General features: G+C 39.9%; 1 long non-coding RNA gene across 2 annotated transcripts in view; it reads left to right on the top strand.

The window, feature by feature from the left end:
• Nucleotides 1–4,749, top strand: part of LOC119153802 — a 33,919-nt gene extending 29,170 nt beyond the window's left edge. For both annotated transcript variants that reach the window (XR_005106220.1, XR_005106221.1), the window contains exons 3-4: nucleotides 274–339; nucleotides 4,139–4,749. This is a non-coding gene — a long non-coding RNA (uncharacterized LOC119153802). The remainder of the gene's footprint in view (nucleotides 1–273; nucleotides 340–4,138) is intronic.
• Nucleotides 4,750–8,492: the final 3,743 nt, after the last annotated feature.

The raw sequence follows: 8,492 nt of genomic DNA, 5'->3' as shown, positions 1-8,492 counted from the left end.
GAAAAGCACAATACGCTTTACTCAGCCTGAATTCTGTTATAGCTGATGCAGAGTCTCCTTCCTTGTATATGAGTTTTGCAGTGGTGAGCCCAGGAAAAACGTAGAGAGCAGGTTTCAGCTGGGAAAAACTTGGCTTTAAAACAAACTTACTTTGAGGGTGGTGGGTGAGTGGGGTGGGGGGAGAATAATCACTACAGAAAATAAAAAAAAGATTCAAGAGCAAGATTTTTAGATAGGTCTGCAAGTAATTCACAAACCCCATTACCATTGCAGAAATTGCATCTGATTACAAATGCCTCAAGAATGACTTCAAGAATCGTGAGGACCACAATAAGACAGGTATTCTTCCTTCCATAAATACTGAAATCTGAAGCTAAAATGTTCAGTTCAAATCACTGCTATTGATGTCCATCATCTCACTGCTCGTGAGAAGGCAAAAGCAAGAAGTTAACAGAGTCCAGCATGTTTAGTTTCAAAATTTTGGTAAATTCTCTCAGTTATTTGAAAGTCTTTACAGAAGAGCAAGTGACATAGCAAAAAAAAACCCCAAAAAAAACCCCACCAAAACCCACACACAAAAAACCCCCACAGCAAACCCCAAAACAACCCCTTTACAATTAAAACTTAACAGTTATAAAAGTTTTCTGTGATCAGTTTTGCACATAGAGATGTTCCTGCTGTTATTCATAGCCCAGCTTAAAGTCCACAGGTAGGTCTTTGATATCAATTACTAGTTTTTTTCACTTGCAAGTTACACCAAAACCACATGGATTTTAAAGCATAAATCATTACGGAATCCAAAATCTCATATTCAGATTTGGCTTCATTCACTTTTTCTTCCAATCAATTACCTGTTTTCTTGAATATCTGTTTTTCCTACTATTTCTTCTGCTGCTCTGTGATTATAAGTATAGCTTTACTCACAGCTGATGTAGTTAAAACTACTCATGCAACGTTCTAGATAGACAGATCAAATACTGCATGTTAAAAGAGTTTGACTACCTAAGCCTATAATGGGAGTGATCTCACAAGGCCCAGATGACAGTGACATTAAAGAACAGTAGTGTCCAGGAACTGTTAACGGTGTGATGACAGGTATTTTTCCACATAAATCACAAAGAAACAAACCCACACAGAACCTAAGAGCATCTGGAAGGAAGAGAGTAAACGATTCATGGGGAGACACATCACGTTTGCACGATCATGCTGCGGACAAACTTACTTCCAGCGACATTCATGGAAATGTTGTTCTTGGCTTAACCTTAATCTGCACAGCATGTTCATCTTTCTGCTCAGCCTAATGCTAGACACAAAGCCAAGACACACCAATTATCTCACACAACAGATGCTGAGATCAGCTTGTCAGCAGTATACTGAGGCTCAGGTCACAAATATCACCACCTTAGTGTTGTCCTGGATTTACATATCCTAAGCATTCGCCCAAACACGTTCCGGTTTGGGATAACTTGGAGTTCCTGAAGAACAAGCCTGAACCAGGAGGTAGCAAGGAGCAGCTCCTGCACTGTTGCAGCCTGCGCTGGCACGCTGGGCTCGCTCAGGGCAGAGCCATGGTAATGCCAGCACCAGCTGCACTGATGTGGGCTGGAGGCATCAGGTGGTAGCAGCCGGGGAAGCAGCGGAGGGAGCGGGTCCTTCCCGCACAGGCCAGTGGCTGCACTTTTCCCACCTTAGAGCTCCTCCACAGTGGGGTGAGGAGCGCAGTGCAATCACATAGCCATTTGGACATACCCATTTTCACCGCATTTCACTCTCCGAGCAGCTGCCCACTCTCTAGTTGGGCATTTCACACTCTTACGTTAGCAGCTTTGGGCTGCTTTCACGTGCTGTGCCCAAGGCAGGTATAAAATGGGGAGCGAGGCTCATAGCTGTTGGCATCCTATATCTCAAGACATACAATACTTTCCTCCCACAGACTTCCCATGCTCTAGCTATGCCAAGCTTCATAGCCAGGCTAAAAAGGGAAGGGAAAATTGTCTTTCTTCCAGGTATAATGTGGTTTGCAGCACGTAATTAAATAGTCTCTCCCTTCCTAAACAACCCTACACACAGAGTGGGTGTTTGCTCAGTCGTTCCTGATGGGAGGCCACTCTGCACAGCCCTTGCAAAATGCCTGATGTGGCTCCAGCCCCACGCTGTGAGGCAGAAGAGAAGCTGCTGCTGGCAAGGCTCAGCACTGGGCAGGTTGTGCTAACAGCTGAGCCAGGGCAGAACCAGGTGCTATCTCCTGTCCAGCCACGAGCCTCTCTTACCTTAGCCTCCCAGTCCCTAAAGACAGCATAAATGCTGACAGAAGTGTGTAGCAAGTGATTTTTTTATCCATTGGTAAAGAACAACACTACCCCTACCAGTCCCTGTATACTGCTTAGAAAAGAACAAGCAAATGAAACAAGAATCTATGTTCTACAAATAAAGCTCTGTAAAACTATTTACTTTTTTCCCCTCCCTTCCAGAAATCTATTTAGAGCAACAGGCGTTTCAGATATGTTTCCAATTACTGTGTTTACCATATACCACCCATAGCTGAAGGGGGAGATGAATTGCAATGATACAATAAACAGTTCATAGGAATGAATGTATGCATTACAGTTTTGTAGGTCTCCTGTGAATCGAATGGATTCCTGTAAACTTTTGTTTAAAAGCAAGTAGCATGATTAGAGTGGAAAACAATACAAGCCTAGATGATTTAAACATACTTCTGAAATATTAACGATATTCCAAATACTTCCTTTTCCCAACAGTTTTTCCTTAGCGAGCAGGTTTGGATCAGATGGATTACCTGGTTTAGTTGAGATTTTACTTCAAGCTGCTGTCAGCAAGAAAAACAGAAAATGCACAGGACAAGATGATTACACTAAAGAAGTGCTGGGACTGTAATGCCCACTCATTGTAATGGCCCATTAGTGCCAAAACATTACCCGCTTCTGATGGCAATCAGACTGTACTTGCTAATTACTGATACATACGGGTGTCATGTTGCCTTTTGCTACTTGATTTAATTAGATGTATACATAGTGCATATGAAGGGATTAGAGGAAAACAGGAAAGGAGTAGCTAAAACTAAAACAGTTTGTAAATATTTTTTTCTGTTGTAGTTCACATTAGCATGATGCAACTTTTGTATGTGTGCAAGAGATACATATCAGAGGTGTCAAGAGAAAGACAAAAACCCCAAAGGTTTAATGCATTAAAAAGGAGAAAAAAGAAACAACAGGATCAAGAAATAATAGCTTTAATTTCACTGTATGCCAATTATGTCAGTTTTTCTTCCCTTCACAGGGAATCATTCATAGCTGTAGAAATCTTTGGTGAATATCCCTACCTTTCTGTCACAGAGAATCCATACGACACAGCACCCTCGCTCAATTTCACACATTTCCTGAATCATCAGATGAAAAGAACAAAACATTAAAAAAGTGTGAATCTTACCAGCTGAAGAAAATATCACAGGACCTCTAACGCTACAATTATTATAGCTCCAACAGTCGCTGCTGGCTGCTCACATTTGCAATAGAAAAAGACAATAAAAAGGAAGGTTTATGTGGCTGAGGTGCAGTTTCCATCTTAGATTTAAGCATGAAGGCTTTTCAGCTCTTTCTCATTTATTTAGAATTTGTATGTCCTAAAGACGGACAGTTTTCATTGGAATACAATGCAGGCCAAGACTGTGTTTCCAAAGTGCCACAATACTATGCTGACAGTAAAGCCATGTAGAATACATACAGGTAACATTAGATACAGCTTATTGCAAACACAGGAAATATATATTTTTTTTAATTTAATTATCTATACCTGTGAGGATTTGTACCAGAATACTGAAAAAAAAAAAAAAAAAAAAAAAAAAAAGACAAAGAATTGCTGATCTATCGCAGCACTAGAATTGCGTTAGTTTACAACATGTGTTTGGTAACCATGGGTACTAAACAATTTCATAAGGACTTCACATAATCTAGGAACTATAAATAGATTTGGGAGCAAAGTACAAACTTACTTGCAGTATCCAAGGGTTGGGAAGCACAATATTCTTTGTAACATAATTCATTTCTATGTGTTTCCAACAAGCATTGTGAAGTTACTTATGGCAATACCATCATCTTTTTGTGTATTTCTTCTTTTCTAGTTTACCCTTCCCATCTCCTGTGACTCAATCAAGCTGAGCCTGGGTGATAATGAACAGGGGAATAATCGTAAGCTCTCAATTTGCTTAAATTTTAGAGGGAAAAGTGCAGAAAAATGTGTACTAGCCAATGTTAAATAAAAAATAACCATGCAAAAGATGCCTGGAATAGTAGTCATGAAGTTGACAGAAACTACTGCTAAAACACAATTATAAGTACTTCTTCAGTGTTACAGCTTTTTTCTTTTAACCCTGCACGCTTACCTTTAGAGAAACCAAGAAGGCAGAAGAACTGAAGCTCTCCTGAGCACAAACAGATAAATGCAGTAGGCAGTTCCCTACCTGAACTGCGTGGGACTTAACACACAGCTAACTCACTTATTAATCAGATAATTTAGGTCATGGTCTAAACTGCTTTGAAGCAAAGCTAACAATAAATCAGCTTCAGTATTGCAGCTTCTGAAGAGAGTTCAGAAATTCATGATAATACAGAGAACTCTGCTTAAAGAGAACAGGGGATACTATAAATTCTATTCATATTTTAGCATTCTCCTTCCCCACTCGCACCTCTCCTTTGAGTGTGCTTTGAGAGAAAAAAACACTTGTAGATTTTTGGGGAGATTTTTCTCTTGTAAACAGGAAAAAAAAAAGCAGCAGCTTGTGTCAAGAATACTGACACCTCACAATGAAAACATTTCGGCCTCACAAGCTGAATTGGTTGTCAACTTTGTGAACATTTCTGATGAGCTGCTTACATCTGAGTGACTTACCTCTTTATTCAGCTTCCTTTCATTGCAACATTAGCAAAAGCCATACGTGTATATATTTACTATAAACAGACTCCCATCCAGTCACTGATATTTCTAACTTAAAGAAACACTTCAAATCCGAACTCGCCAGCCTCAAAGGTCCTGTGGTATAATATTCAAACTCTGCTGAGAACCAAAGTAATAATGCAGTGGGACTTCAACCACAAGCTACAGTTCGAGTTAGTGTAATTTATCATCTGCTAATCAAATCACTCTGGGCTCCAAGGCTGTGGCTAGGCTGGGTGAAGTAACTGGCAGCAACACTTGCAGTGAAGACAAAGGCTGGGAGCACACCAAGCCAAATCCAAGCAAACGCTCCAGCAGTTTTTCCCTGTCAAACTAATTCATGGGTGTTCATTTTTTAATGGGGAAGTTTTAATGAATTTAACATAAACGGCTCTTTTTCTAAAGGCTAACTAGCAGATGGATTTATACTTACATAGCTGGAGCTAATTATAGATTTTTTTTCACGCTTTTTGGCTACTCTTATCATTAAAGTGGAAAAATATGTACAACGCAACGTTAAGGCAAAGAAATGTTTTTCTCATCCTAGCAAGAAGTCTCAGTTACAAGGTTTCTCATTTTCTCATTTTAAAATAAAAGTCACCAGTATTCTCTGCCAGCACTGGCTGGCCACGATCAGCTGCTTAGTTAATCGCTAAGCATTTTAATTGTCTAAAGAAGATTTTCGTTACCTACCTAAGAATATTTAAAAAGTTTAAATTGTTGAGGGTTTATTTGCACTCCACTCACAGAGACAGAGCAGAGGGCACCCCGGGGAGCTGAGGAGACCCAGGATACACACTAGGACTCTCTAAGCTCAGCACATCAGCACCCAGCCCAGCTGGTGGGTCCACAGAGATCCATCACCAAAGTGCCCTGGGAAATACACTCTCGCTGGGCAGGCTCTGCTGAGGGAGGGCAGCACTTGCCAAGCAGACACACAGCATGAGATCTGAGATGAGTGAGAAGGCCAGGAGGACCACTGCCATCCCAACTCTGGAGGTGACTGGGTCATTCCCCAGCAGTCTTAGTGCTTTCCCATATGTGCCTAGAACTGCATTTTGGATCACTAGCCAGAAATTATTTTTTCATGCATTAATATCTTTGTGATCATGAAAAGAAACTGATGAGAACAAAGGTAAACTCACTTTTTACTTAGCTTATTCCAAAGTCATGCTTGACTTGGTATTAACAGCTGGCATCCTCACGGTCAAGCTTGACATGCAAGCTAACACTGTAGCCTAATTCAGTTTCAGGAGTGAAGCCCAGTGCTCTTACCTGCACACCTTTTAGCAGAAAAACCTCCAATTGAGGTATGAATTTAATTACACTCAAAAAAAAAAACCCCACCAAAACAACACTTTACCTTGTTTTGGTTCTTCAGTATTCTCTAGAGAAAGAAATCCATGCCAATTATCCTGCTAGATAGTACTTTCTTCAGTGAGGGTTAGCATCTTGATGCAACTATAAATTACTCTTTCCTTGCAGAAGGCAAGGAAGCTTTATTAATTAGTATCATTTGCAGATGTGGCCATCCACCAAAATGGTTGTCTGCCAAGAATCTTGCTTAAGTCAAAAAACCAAAGACCCATTGCAAGGCACACAAAGATGACCAAATGTTTGGTCAGAAGTAAACCAGGATATAATTTCCATATATAACCCGTCTGTCAAGGTAAAGGATGTGTATCTTCCTACCTGATGGTGAGCATATATGCATCCATGAGAAAGGATAAAAGATATGTTGTGTCCTTGTGTTGGTAATTAGCTTTTTGGAAGTTAATTCTGAAAGTTATCGGTTTCCATAAATGCCAGAGGAAATTGAAAGCACAGTAGAAATTAATGCCTCTTCAGCTCAAGCGATTTTCTTCTCAGAAGCTACACTGAAATCTTTTCCTAAGGTTTACCCCGACTGAAATAAAACCTAGAATTATTAGTTGCTGAAATGAAATAAATGATTTGGGTTTTGGTTTTTTTTTCCTTCTCCAATGAGGCCAGAGGTCGGATCACATAAAGAACAAATAAGAGCAATTTTACTTCATCTAAACATGAAGTATAGGACAGAAATGGCAATTATACAAAGAATATGTGATGATTCACATATTAGACCTGTAACTGGCTAAGATGAAAACCAGGGCATCGTTATCATCACTTACATTGAAGGAGCTCTAGTTCATGGGAGAAAATTTCTAGACAGAATAAGAGAATATTTTAAGAATTGTTTAAATGAAATATACATTAATTACAGCAGGAGGAGACTGAAAATTCCTAAATACTGTTTTCTAAGTCTGTATTACTAATAATACCCAAACACTCCAGTTATTTTTCTAGTACAAACATATTTGGGTCTCTCATTAAACCAAGAATGCTCCCGACTTGCAATTTGCTCAGCATCTTCGAAGGTTTAAAAGAGATTCTGAGAATACTGTGAAAGTCCACCATGAAATGTATCTTCACATGGCCTTATCAAGCAACCGAGCTATTGCAGCAACTGAAACCTCCTTCTCAGCAAATATTCATCTGTGGAGTCCTGTAAATGTGTACAGTAATCAATATACAACAAAGCCATTGACAACCAGAGATTGAGAAAAAGCTTAATTTGCATCCATTAAGTGAGTTCATTTCTTTGCTCAGCACTGTCTAATGGAAAGGTATTTGAAAGTAAATAGTTTAGGGCTAAATCTGGGCCAAATTGCTCTCTGTCTGATTTAGTGGGACATTAAAGAAATTCACAAAATAGTATGATTCATTTTGCTGTCAGACCCTGGCTGTTTTCCCTTGCCTGAGGTTAGGCTGACATACACCTCTCCCCAGCATCTCGCACAGACTTAACACACCAGTGTGGTCTTCCTGTGAAATTCAGTTTTGGAAAAAAGTCCAGCCAGCCACCATGTTCACCCCTCCCACATGGCTACAGGTGCTACGTATTTTAATGTGTACATTAACCTTACAGCGCACGCTATCTCATGAAATGCCCTAAGCACATCTGTTTTCCACCTCCACATTCCCATCAAAAGATCTGATTCCCTCCTTCCATCATTAGGAGATAAAACCAGTACTCTGCAATTTTATATTTTATAAGAAATAAGGCGACCCACTGTTTTTTTAAAATTAAACAAACTGGTTTGAATTGGGATTTAAGGTTTCGGTATTTTGAGGTAACTGATCTTCATTTTGTGTATGAGGAAAAAAACCCCGATATTGTTTTTATTAGTTTTATTAAAAGCTGTATTTATAAAACTGAAATCAGTTTTATTTTTCATATTTTTTCTCTCCCTCCCTCCCCCTGCAGTTGCCCAAAGGAATTACTGCTTTCTGCGTGAAGGGCAGGAGACAGAGGGGCCAAGACATTGTGGATTTGGCCACTGACAGCCTCCTTGCTTGGAGGGTCACCACTCTGTACCTCAGATCACCATTATTTATGCAACAACAGTCAATATTTCTGCAGCGCTTAGGACCTTCTTCTAATGGATGCTTCAAGAAGAAGCAGGCAGGTAAAGCTAGGGCACGTGGGTTTTGGCCAGACCTTCAGAGACTCTTAGGAAGAA

Source organism: Falco rusticolus, chromosome 9 (assembly GCF_015220075.1).
Source record: "Falco rusticolus isolate bFalRus1 chromosome 9, bFalRus1.pri, whole genome shotgun sequence".
NCBI lineage: Eukaryota > Metazoa > Chordata > Aves > Falconiformes > Falconidae > Falco > Falco rusticolus.
The sequence above is the reverse complement of the archived record's forward strand: the minus strand, read 5'-3'. Positions and strand labels throughout refer to the sequence as shown.